The sequence below is a fragment of the Henckelia pumila genome, chromosome 1 (assembly GCF_033568475.1).
Source record: "Henckelia pumila isolate YLH828 chromosome 1, ASM3356847v2, whole genome shotgun sequence".
Classification (NCBI taxonomy): domain Eukaryota; kingdom Viridiplantae; phylum Streptophyta; class Magnoliopsida; order Lamiales; family Gesneriaceae; genus Henckelia; species Henckelia pumila.
In genome coordinates this window covers 63,566,765-63,580,035 of record NC_133120.1, presented here as the reverse complement: position 1 = coordinate 63,580,035, position 13,271 = coordinate 63,566,765, and positions in this window count along the sequence as shown.

The following is a 13,271-nucleotide window of genomic DNA, read 5'->3' as shown; positions in this document are numbered from 1 at the left end:
TACAATTCCTTGTACAAAACTCACTTCAATCTTAGGAATTATCTATTGCCTAATTGAAAATCCTAGTACACAACAAATACCAACACAATAGTAGATAAGAATGAATCTTTAGATACAAACGGTTGGACAACTCTCAAACAGCTCGATAGAACTGCTTGATCAGTTGTTAGAAGCCCTTAGTTGATCCTTGAAGATATGGATGAGAGCTTTGATGGTGGGAAGATGATCAACTTGAAGATTTTCAAATAAGAGGGCTCAAATACTTCTTGAGAGAATGTAAGCTTGTATTGACATTGTATATATCTTCTTACTCTTTCGCATTCTCTATATCTAGTTGCCTTGCGATTTTTGTGTTCAAAGTTTGTTTGTTCTTTAGTTAATGCGAAAACAACGTTTTTCTGTCCTTTTTTGATTCATCGTACGCTGCATTAAATGAAAATTTGGTGTCTTACCAAACAAGGAAAGAAACGACTCTCGACAGAGTATATATATTGCACAACAAAGGTCCTTGTCTTTTTTGGTAGACATTCTGAACTTATAATAGTCTTATTAATTTCTTGTGCATAATTGGTTGAAGAATGTTGAGTTCCTTAGTTTTGATAATAACAAAAAATATTCCGTTGTTGTAGATCAAGCTTCCTTTACATGTATTTTAATACTTAACAATTAAAGATTCGAGAAAGGTTCTCAACCAGTCTCGAGCAGTTAGAGTACTCAACCGCTCAAGGCTCTAAGAAGATCTACACGATTGTCCAAGTACAGACAACTCACTTGACCGTTTACCTGTTTGAAGATTATTTGAAAACAGTTGAGTGAAAATTTCTTCTGATTCAAGCTACAACATCTTACAAAGTACTCCACATCCTTTATCAAAAAATTTGGTTGACATGTCATGCACAACCAACAAGGAATCAAAAAATCATAATGTTTTTCCAAATTGCACATCTCTGAGATTGTGCATAGTGGATGTCTGCGATCATTTCTACCCATATTTGGAAATATCCAAATCTCCCATTTACTGAAGTACACTATCCATCAAGAAGAGACGAAAAAAATAGTGCTTTAACATTTATATGCTTTCAAATGAACGTTGAACAGATCTGTGCAAAAGTAACTATAAATAGAGGATGAAATCAGAGAGTGAGGGACCAAGAAAAACAACTAAGAACTCAAGAACTTTGAACACATTATCTTTGCTCTCACACATTCAAGCTTGCATCCTCACATATAGTTTGAGCACTCAAGAAAGCTACATTTCTCTGATCAAAACAACCCTCGCTTTCAAGAAATATATCAGATCATTAAGGATCAACCAAGGTATATCAAACCTCCCGACCACTTCAAGACAGAAAGCCTTCGTAGAAGTGTTTGATAGTTTGTATATGAGGATTCAAACACTTATTAATGTTTGTTGAAGAAATTAATTTTGGTTTTTTAAGTCAATCGCATAGCCAGCTTCATCACTGAACTGAACTGGGCAAAATTGGTCAAGTAAACTGTTCCCGACCCAAACTACTACATGGACAAAACAGTTTACCTACCCAGACTGCTTACCCAAGTAGTTTTCCTACCCAAACCACCCTCGTCACCAAACGGAAGCACATCACAAGACTGAAGCACATTACACTGAAGTATTTGATGAAGTCAGTCTACCAACATTCTCGGAATAATCGATTGATGTCAGTCTATCTCAATGGATAAAGTTTTTCGTACACTGACATTCTGCAAACCACATTCATGCACTCAATTGTACTATTGCATCAGAGAATGTTGACGTGGCAATACAAAAAGTGCAACGGACAGAATTTGAAGCAACATATATTATTTAAATATTATGACCGTTGGCACCAAAGCCTATAAATAGGCATCGAGATCAGTTTTGGTAGACCTCTCTCTCATTGTCGCACGAACTTGCTTCATCGCAAATATCAGTCTACCAAAATCTATCAAAGTTTACCAAGAAAAACTGATCGAGAACTCGAAGCACACATTCAAATATATTATTTGATCATTGAAGGATCACTTTGTGATATTTTAATCAAGTTGTAAATACTTTGAATTAAATTCAGTCTTTATTGTTGAGTTACTAGGAGTTATGAGATAGGCCGTGGGGTAAAACCTAGTCTTAGATTGGAATTTTGCAAAGAGTTATAAAGTTCAAAGTCTTCTAGTGTAAACCTTCCTACCAAGGAAGAATGAATGACATAGGAGTATTTAATTCTCCGAACATCCAGAAATATTTGCTCGTGTTCTTCATTTAAGTTTACCATATATTTTCAATCTTGCAATTCATTTTGTTACTTAGTGTTTAGAATATGTTATTTGACATTTTTCTGCACAATTAGTTTTTTTTGTGAATTAGCATCGATAGTCAAGAAGGAGAGAATTCAATTGCCAACCCAATTGATTTTTATTTTTCTTTTAAGAGATTTTGTGGTGTATTCCCCCCCCCCCCCCCCCCCCGACACCTTAACCGATCTTATCAAGTGGTATCAGAGCACTGGATCTTTCTTGTCTCTGAACACTGCATCAAGATGACTTTATTCAGAAAGATTCCCATGTTCTCTAGAGAAGACTTTTATTATTGTAAGATAAGGATGCAATAACATCTATCTTCTTTGGATGATGACTTGTGGTATGTCATCACTTATGATCTCATTACCATCACAAAGGCCAATACAAAAATTGTTATGATAGAAGGAGCTCCCAATACTGTTGAAAAACCCAGAAGTGAATGGACAACTGAAGATAAGAAGAAGGCTAATCTAGACAATGTTGCTATGGACATCTTATATAAAACTCTTGACAAGAATACCTTTAGTAAAATAAAGATGTGTAAACTGCAAAGAAAATATGGGAGAAACTCATTCATCTCTGTGAAGAGAATGAACAAACAAAGGAGAACAAATTGTCTGTGGCAACACATAAATTTGATAATACCAGGATGAAGTCTGGAGAATCCATGACCGATTTTGATGAAAGAGTTAGCAACATTATCATTGAACTCATTTCACTTGGAAAAATATATCCAAACCGATAGGTTATTTTGAAGGTTATCAGAGGAATTCCCAAGGAGTGGGATGTCAAAACCATGGTAATGCGTGAATAGAAAGACTTGAAAAATCTTGAACTCCATGACTTATTTACTGATTTAAAGCTTATGAATTTGAGTTGAAAACCAAATAGGAATATCAGCCTACCCCTCAGATGACCAAAGCCCTTGCAGTAGTCAAACTGGAACCATCAGTTTCAGCGGAGCGGACAACAAAACATTTGAGCAGTGATGTCATGTCACTATTTGTGAAGAAGTTCGGAAAGTTTTACGAAAGAATCAAAGAGGATATCATAGAAGAATCTATCAGAAGAATGATTCAGTCGATGAGTCCAAGGCATGCTTTAATTGTAGGAAAACTGGTAATTTCATATAAGACTTCTCAAAACCCAAGAAGGATGAGGAAAAGTCAACTAACAAAGGAAATAATCCCTATGAGAAGAGGAGAAGTTCCAGAGATGACAGAAGATCACCCAAAAAGAAAGAGCAAGGCCAAGTGGGCAGAAACTGATAGTGACTCATCTGAGTCAAACTGCTCCTCCAGCTCGAGTGATGATGAAGAAATTACTATTTTAATGGCCAATGATCAAGAACTTGAATCTATCAGTGAGAATGTATTTGACTTTAGTTCCGATGAATTAACACAAGATGATCTAATAAATGCACTACATGAGATGAAAAATGAGTACCAGAAACTATAAATATCATTCGAGGAAGTAAAAGGGAAGCATGATCTGCATGACATCTCGATTGAACCCCATTGGGAACAATCAGTCAAGAGAATTAGTTTAGAAGCAGAGATTGCGATACTGAAAATTGAGAATGAAAAAGTAAAGACAAGTTACTTGAAGCTTACTGCTGAAAATAAAAAAAATTAAATGATTTGGTAAGATCTTGGAACAAGTCTTCAATCTTGCTAATTACCGAAATGCAAGATTTGCAAAAATCTGTTGGAGACAAAAATGATCTTGGGTTTGGCAACAATGATTGCATTGGTGAGTCCAGTACTCTCCCAAAACTGAACATGTGCAATGGTAAATACATGCATTTTGTAAAGTCCAGTATGAGACATGAACATGGAGAAATTCATGAAAAACCAATCCCTCAAATTGAAAGGCTAGTTGAAAATATGAATGGAAAGAAGTTTGGAATCGGTTTTGTTCCTGAGAATTCTAGAACCAAGCAAAACTGGATCCCTAATCGGTTCAGTTGGGTAAGTAATAATTCTGTGAGAGGAAATCAAAATCAAAATTATAACAGAAGGCCCCGTTCAAAAAATATACAGATAACTAAATGAAGTTTGAAAGGGTAAAAAAACATTTAATATCAACTGCTTGTCACACACCACGATCACGAACACCTGCATCTGCACAAACATTTAGGAACATAAAAACTGGTAAGTTGGTGAGACTGATCCAGATCTGGGTTTCTAAAATATTAATCCCGCATGGACGCAAATAGATTTGTTTACCAAAATCATTCAACTTTGTGAATGTAGGTAACAAGAATCGAAGAAATGCAGAAAGCAGTTTAATATCTTGATAGTGAATGCTCAAGACATATGACTGGAGATGCTCAACTGCTATCTTAACTTATCCAATGTATTGGACCTAAGATCAACTTTGGTGATAATTCATAGGGAAAAACCATGGGTAAGGGTAAGATTACCCAAGGTAACATCATTATCAAAGATGTGTTATTGGTTGAAAATTTGAAATATAATTTGATAAGTATTACTCAATTATGTAATTATGAACATTCATTTGAATTCAAGAAACACTCGTGTCTTGTCAAAGATCTTTTTGAAAATATTATTTTGACAGAAAACGGGTGTGGAAATACATACAAAGTTTGCTGGAATGCTTAACCAATCCAACCAATATTCTGGCTCGTAGCTTCCAATCTCAACCGAAACTGGCTATGGCACAAGCGACTTGAATCATCTTAATTTCAAGGCTATTTTCAGTCTGAGAAAGCTTGGTCACTAATTTTCCCAAAATTGATTTTTATAAAGATAAAGTTTGTTCAGCTTGTCAGTTTGAGAAGCAAGTTAGGTCATCTTTTAAAAACAAAGGGTGTAACTCATCAATTTGATGCATAGAACTGTTGCATATGGATTTATTTGATCCTATAATGAGCCTAGGGGGAATAAGTACACTCTTGTGATTGTTGATGACTACTCTCGATTCACCTTGATCATTTTTCTAAAATCAAAATACCAAACTTCTCCTCAACTGATCAAGAGTTTCAAAAGATTTTTTAACAAAAAATCAAATAGGATTGACAAAATCAGGAGTGACAGCGGAACTTAATTTGTCAATCAAACTTTATCTTAATTTTTAGAGCACCAGGGAATCAGACACGAGTTCTCAGCAGCTTCACAACAAAATGGTGTTGCAAAAGGAGAAACCGAACTCTTAAGAAAGCTGCTAGAATGATGTTGGCTGATTCTGGGGTGTCTCAGAGGTTTGGGTAGAGATAGTAAACACGGCTTGCTATACTCAGAACAGATCGATGATATGCAAAAAAACACATGAAAACTCCATATGAGATCTGGAATGACAAGTAGCCTGTAATATCTTATTTTAAGGTGTTCGGATGCAAGTGCTATATCTACAATAATGGTAAAAATCATTTGACTACATTTGATGCAAAGTCATATGAGTGTATCTTTCTTGGTTATTCTTCAATTAGCAAAGTTTATAGAGTTTTCAATAAAAGAATGCTAAATGTTGAAGAAACCATGCATGTTGTTTTTGATGAAACAGTTTCCTCTGAGAAGCCAACTGATTTCACTTAACTGAACAATCGTTTTCATGATATAAGTCTAAAGGATGATAGTGAAGATGATACCTTGTTGATCAGATAAACACTCCGATCTCCAGAACTTGATTTAGTAGATCCACCAGTTGAGGATGATAATTCAGCTGACCATGCAGCCGAGTTCCTTTTAGTTGACCAAGCAGTTGAGGAAAATAGAACTGAAGCTACCCAAACTAATATCCATCCAGTTGAGCCCATTCAAATCGATGTTACTTCACCCGATTCAGTTCCACAAGAGAACCTTGATGCACAAGAATAAAGCTGGAACAGAAATCATCCACAACACCTGGTGATAGGTAACACCTTTGATCCAGTTCGGACTAGAGGAAAAATGTTTAATTTATTTTTAAATGCAGCTTTTGTTTCTAATATTGAACCTAAGAAAATTGATGAAGCACTAGCTGAGAGTAGCTGGGTTGAAGCTATGCAAGATGAGATTAACCAGTTTACTATAAATTTAGTCTAGAACCTAGTTCCAAGACCCTCTCATCAATAATTTATAGTTACTCGATGGGTGTACATAAATAAACTTAATGAAGATGGAACTGTTGTGCGACACAAAGCACAACTGGTCGCTCAAGGATATATGCAAGAGGAAGGTATTGATTACGAAGAGACTTATGCTCCATTAGCCAGACTGGAAGCAATCAGAATGTTACTCACCTATGCATCCTTCAATGACTTTAAAGTATATCGAATGGATGTCAAGAGTGTCTTTCTCAATGGTAATCTTCAAGAAGAAGTATATGTAGATCAGCCTCTTGGATTTGTAAATCATGAGTTTCCTGACCATGTCTTCCATTTAAACAAAGCTCTTTACAGACTGAAACAGGCTCTGAGAGCTTGGTATGACACACTAACCAAGTTTCTTCTTGAACATGATTTCACTATAGACACAATAGATAAAATATTGTTTAAATTCACTAAGAACGATCATACGCTTCTTGTTCAAATTTATGTTGATGATATTATATTTGGGTCAACTAATCCCAAGCTGTGCAAAAAGTTTTCTAAGTTAATACAGGACAAATTTGAGATGATCATGATGAGTGAATTGACGTTCTTTCTCGGATTTCAAGTCAAGCAGTTGGAAAAGGGATATTCATTAGTCAAAACAAATACACCAAATAACTTCTCAAGAAGTTTGACATGGAAAACTACTCAGCTGCTACTACCCCTATGAGCTCATCAATTAAACTTGACAAAGATGAAGGAGGAATTCCAGTTGAGATAACCATGTATCGATGTCTAATAGGATCACTGCTTTATCTAACTGCTAGTAGACCCGATATTGTATTTGCAGTTTGCCTCTGCGCTAGATTTCAATCTGATCCTAGATAGTATCATTACTTAGCAGCCAAGCGAATATTAAAATATCTCAAAGGAACCCAAAATGTTAGGTTATGGTATGCTAAGGAAAATTCTTTCAATTTATTTGGTTATTTAGATGCAAATTATGCATGGTGCAAATTGGAGAGGAAAAGTACAAGTGGATCATGTCAGTTTCTCGGAGACAGACTGATCTCATGGTTTAGCAAGAAACAAATATACATTGCTACTTCCACAACTGAATCAGAGTATCTAGCTGCATTAAGTTGTTGTGCCCAACTGCTCTGGATACAACAACAATTGAGAGATTATGGAATAGAGGCCAAGGAGTCGCCGATTTTCTGTGACAACACTAGCACAATTGCAATCACATATAATCATATTCATCACTCCAGAAGAAATCATATTGATGTCAGACATCATTTCATCCATGATCATGCATTGAAGAAGGACATTAGACTGGAATATGCCTCTACTGAACAACAAGTAGTTGACATCTTCACCAAGACACTCCCAAAGACTAAGTTTTCTTACTTTAGAAATGTTTTAGGTCTTATTAATTTATCTTAAAGCATTAATTTAGGGATAATTTTGAGTCTTCAAGAGATCAACTGATAAGCCAATAGTCAGTTTCCCTCAAGCTAAGGTGACTCACTTTGGTTTCGAAACTGGACTAGTCAACTGACTCAGTCTGGGTGGTAAACTGAACTTAGTCAACTGAGCTTTTGGACCAACTGATCTTATTATTTACGTTGGTTTTTACTTGACTCAATATTTGATTCCATATCAAATAAGATGAACCAATCAAAATATTTTGTATTTAAAATCTGTTTAAATGTTAAAATTCGCATCAAAATATTTATGTTTTTATTAAAATATTTTATTACCTATGATAGACCTCCAGGTGTCATGTCAGTGAATTTCAACAAGTTCATCGTACATATGTACCATTGGTTTTGTTATTTCAGTCTTACCACCTCAATTTGAACTTATTTACTCATCTTTGCTATTTAAGAAAATCGTAAAAAACCTAATCTTTTCTTCTTCACAGATTCAATTCTTCCAAATGGCCAGCTCACCTCCAGCATACATTTTGAATGCTATGGAAGTTGATTTTGAATCTCTATATGATATGAATGATGAAGGAATCACCTCAGTCTTTCAGAAGATATAGACATTCGGACTTTGATTCTTTCTCACTGCTACATCTCTGGATATCTATGAGAAGCATCTTATTTCTCTGTATCTCAAGTGCAGAAACAATAAAGATGGAGCAGTCTGATTATCTATTGCTGGACACCAATTGATTGTTGATGAAGCTTACTTTGCTCAAGTTTTCAAGCTCCCGAATGAGGGTATCTCTGATTTCAACACCATTCAGCCCACGATCTCACTGAGATGCTGACATTATTTTCTAACTCAAACCAAGCAGCGAGTATGTCTGATTTCAAAAGGGTGATCAAGATGGAATTTCAAATTTTAGCGGATTTCGTAGCCAAGAGCCTTATTTCCAAAGCTGGTTCTTTTTCAAATCTGATAGTTGAAAAATTCCGAGTGATGGCGGCTATTATGAAGGAAATCAAAATCAATTGGGGAGCTGTTGTAGTAGCCCGTGCCCTAATTGAGTAATTAAAGGATTAATTCTAATTAATTGAATTAGGCATCGGACGGATCGGAAGCTCCGAAGGCACGATCGGAAGCTCCGAACAGGATCGGAAGCTCCGATGAGCGATTGGAGGCACCGATCGATATTACGTCAGGCATGACGTGTGGTTGGATCGGAAGCTCCGATCAGGACCGGAGGCTCCGATCACCCCTATCCGGAGTCGTCAAGTGATATTTTGACACGTGGCAGATCAGGATCTTCGGAAGCTCCGATGACAGGATCGGACGTTCCGATCGAGGTTCGGACGTTCCGATCAAGGATCGGAAGTTCCGATCGTTGTCTATAAATAGAAGGCCGAGACTTCACTTTCATTTGCCAATTCCGAGTTCTCCTTTCCTTTCTAGTCCTTTTGGAGCTGTTCTAGTCTTCTTAGGCTTGGTCCGGAGGTCGGAGAGGCGTTCGGTAGTCGTAGCGGAGTCGTGCCCAAGTTCTGGAGGCATCGACATCAAAGGGCTAACAACGGACGAAGGTATAGCTTTTGCTTCCTATAAATATTTAGGAGTATGCAATAGCTTAGTTAAGGCTTTTAGAGCACTTTAATGATAGTAGTATCATTTGGTAGTGTAGAGCAGACTATAGGCGTGGACCTAGAGTTGGTAGAGCTTGCACTATTTTGAGGTACGAAAGTACTGTTCGAGATATCCTGACTGAGTATGCATGTATTATATGACTGCATGATTTATATGACATGATATTATGCTGCATTCATTTGCATCTTGCTGTATCTCCTTCGAGATGTCTGTTAGTAGGGTTGTACCCTATCCTGTTAGTGGATGGACTTCCATCGATTTGGGTCCGGCATTTCCACGGTTATCTCGGTATGGGAGCCACCTCCTGAAGCGACGGCACAGCGTGCTACATACCAGGGCCCGGTCTGTCTCTGTTATCTGATCCTTGACCTCGAGTCTATAGGGAGTTCACTTTGCATGCATGTATACTCATACTCTCGCACTGAGCGTTTTATGCTCACGTCTCGTACTCTGTATTTTCTGGACACCCTATTCCATGGGGCAGGTTTGCGATTGGACGAGGAGGGTGGATCCAGGAGGGGCTAGTCAGTGGTTGGCCAGCTGGAGCTTCGTCTAGGCTTTATTACTGTTGTTTGGGTTTATACAGCTCTTCGATTTGGTTGTATAATATTGGATAAATTACAGATTCCTATTCTTGGGTTTGTATAATGTTTATGGTTTCCGCAGTTTTATTCTGATATCTGTTTTATTAAGTTAATTGCATGCCTAAGTTCTGTTTAGTAGGTGATCCGGGTAAGGGTCACTACAGCTGTTCTTTTCAAGAATTTTCACAATATGATGATTGAGACAAAAGCAATCTTATGGATATGCCATTCAAATTAGCCATCTGTTGGATAAATTCCGCATCAGTTTATAGCAGACCACCTCTCTTCAAAAGTACAGAGTTCTGAATGCTCAATATATCAACGATCTCCGATCAAAGAATATTTCTGAGAAGCAATCCGTTGTTGAGACTGTCAAACCCACAACAGAGGTCACTGCCACTTTGAAGCAGTGTAGAGTGACCAAAACTGCTATCAAAAGAATTTCTAATTCCAAGATAAAGCTGATAGTTCATCACAGTTATGAAGATGACAGTGAACCAAAAGATGTGACTCTCAAGCCGTTTCTCAAGAAAGCCAGGACATCTAGGTCCAAACCCATATCTTCACCATCAAAACCGATCATTCATATAGTCTCAAAAGCTACAGTCACCATGACTCAAACTAGTCCAAGATCTTCTATGAAGATTTTCATGAAAGACGTACCAACTCAATTTTGATCCAAAGGGAAAAATGATAACAATTGTAGTTCCAATTCAGGCGATTGCAGCCGTTCATGAGGAGGCTTCTGAGGAAGTTGTAAATTCTATCAAAAGCAGTCCAGCTCCACTATAAACTATTTTTGCTCCCACCGTTCTGCCACCAGCAAGACCCATTGGAGGTCTTTCTTCTCGACATAGTTGAAACCACTCACTCCAGTCTGGATTTGAAAGGAGGATAAGATAGATCAAAGCTGACTTCATATTCCGACATTGACAGGCCAACCAACGCTATTCAGGCACAAACTAATTTAACAATGGATGAGGTGTTGAAGTTTGTCGAGAACTATGGCGATGAAGTGTATGATGAATGGTACAATTATAGGACAACCACCCTTGCTAGGAACTTGAAAAAGAAGGGTGAACTACGAACTTACATTATTTTGGAGGAGACTATTCTTAAAACAGTAAAAAATATTGACATTTCAGTTTCCTTGGATAGAAGGCAATACTTCTTTGACTTGAAGCGGATCAAGAGACTCACAACTATTTATGCTCAACTCAAGTATAACTATGATCCGATCGCAAGAACAACATATGAAGATAGAGCCGTATTTACTCAATTGAATTCAGATATATCTTCCCTGCAACTTCGAGTCAACTTTTGGGAACAAGTTAAAGTGCTTGTTATTCCTGAGCCATACAGGAATCCCAATATCAAATCCAAGCCACAACCAGCTCCTAAGCCCGCTCAGAAAGATGCTGAATCATCTTAACACACTCTTGATCAAGTGTTTCAAGAAGTAGAGAAGGAAACTAATCAAGTTGTAGAACAAACTGAATTTTGCCCAAACGAACATCTTCTCAGTCTAGTTCAAGATCAACAAATGGGTAATTTTTCTTTTCCTGAAGTTACCAGAATTAATGTTGATGAGGTGCTGCAACAAGTCACAAGCAACATTCAATTTGAACACGACTCATCAATTCTTGAAGGATATCATTAGTTGGAGCAAACAATGGATGAAGATCTTGAGCCACACAAAGAACAAATTTTGGATATGGAGAGTCCATTACTAGATACTGATATGACTTAATCTTTAACTTCAAATAGTTTGGCAGTGGTAATATACCATGAACCATCTCCCAAAACCGAAACTGTTTTCATTCCAAAATTATTCTTTGAAGTAGCTGAATCCGTTTTGGATTTCTTAACTCCAGATGTGGAGTACATCAATTCCTCAGAAGACAATCAGTCAGAATAATCCTATGTGTTGAAATATGCTTCTATCAGATTGAATAATAATAGAGAAGAGATTATATCAAAGAGTGCAGATTAGATGAATTCAGTGATCAGATGAGTTCATGGTCAGATCAAATACTGGGATCAGATCGAAGTTGATGGTCAGATGAGTCTTCGGATGAGTTCATGAAAATCGATTGCTCGAGTACTGGGACTTGTTTAGAAGTCAGATGAATTGTCCGTAAAGCTGGAATCTTGAAGCCAGATCAATGCAGATCAAAGTACGAGAGTATATCAGACTGATGCAAGATGAATTATCGGGTTGGATCATGTTGACTTTATAATTGGGCCGTAAGTTGTTTGACCTAAAGCCCAAGATTAAAGTTGGTGTAATTCTCTATATAAGCAGATGGAAGCTGTCCGCAACGAACATAACAGAAAATCAAATTTTGAATCCAAAATATATTTGAGAAAGAAGAAAAGAGAGATTTCAGAGGAGAGAAATGGGGCGCAGATTGTGACAGGAATAATTCAAGGATAAAAAGCTTGAATTGTGTCTGTATCTAGCGTTAGAGTTTCTTTTGGGTCTGTCTTTGTAACAAGCTCTGGTGTTAGAGCTTGGATTTCTTCTGTTGGTGATTAATAAAGTGGTTGTGTTGCTCTCCCATGGACGTAGGAAAATTCCTTGCCAAACCACGTAAATACTTGCATCGTTTATTTATTTTTTTTTTTGCGTGAGTTGGTGTTTGATCTGTGTGCGTTGGGTTTTATCTGTACGTTGGGATTGTGTCCTTATTTGTTGTGTGCGTGTTGTCTATTAACGTTCTTGGAATATCAAATTCTTTTGGATTGATTCCTAACAAGTGGCGCCGTCCGTGGGAAACTAAGCAAAGATAGTGGGATCAATGAAGTTTGATATTGAGAAGTTTACTGGCAAGAACGATTTCTTGCTCTGGAGAATTAAGATGCGGGCAATCCTGATACAACAAGGATTGGTGGAAGCTCTTAAGAAAAAGGAGGAGATGTCTGATGAAATAAAGAACAAGGATGAATTACTCGAGAAAGAACACAATGAAATTATTCTCTATTTGGGTGATAGACCTCTTCGGGAGGTGGCCAAAGAAGAATTTGCTGCGGCTGTGTGGCTTAAACTTGAGAATTTATATGTGACAAAATCTCTGGCTAACCGTCTGTACATGAAACAGAGGTTGTACTCCTTTGTGATCAAGGATGATAAGAACCTTGAAGACCAGATCGAAGAATTCACCAAGATATTGGATGACTTGGAGAATATTGAAGTAAAAGCTTGATGATGAAGATCGGGCTTTGATACTTCTGAATGTACTTCCTAAAGCATATGAAAATTTCAGGGATGTTTCGCTATATGGAAG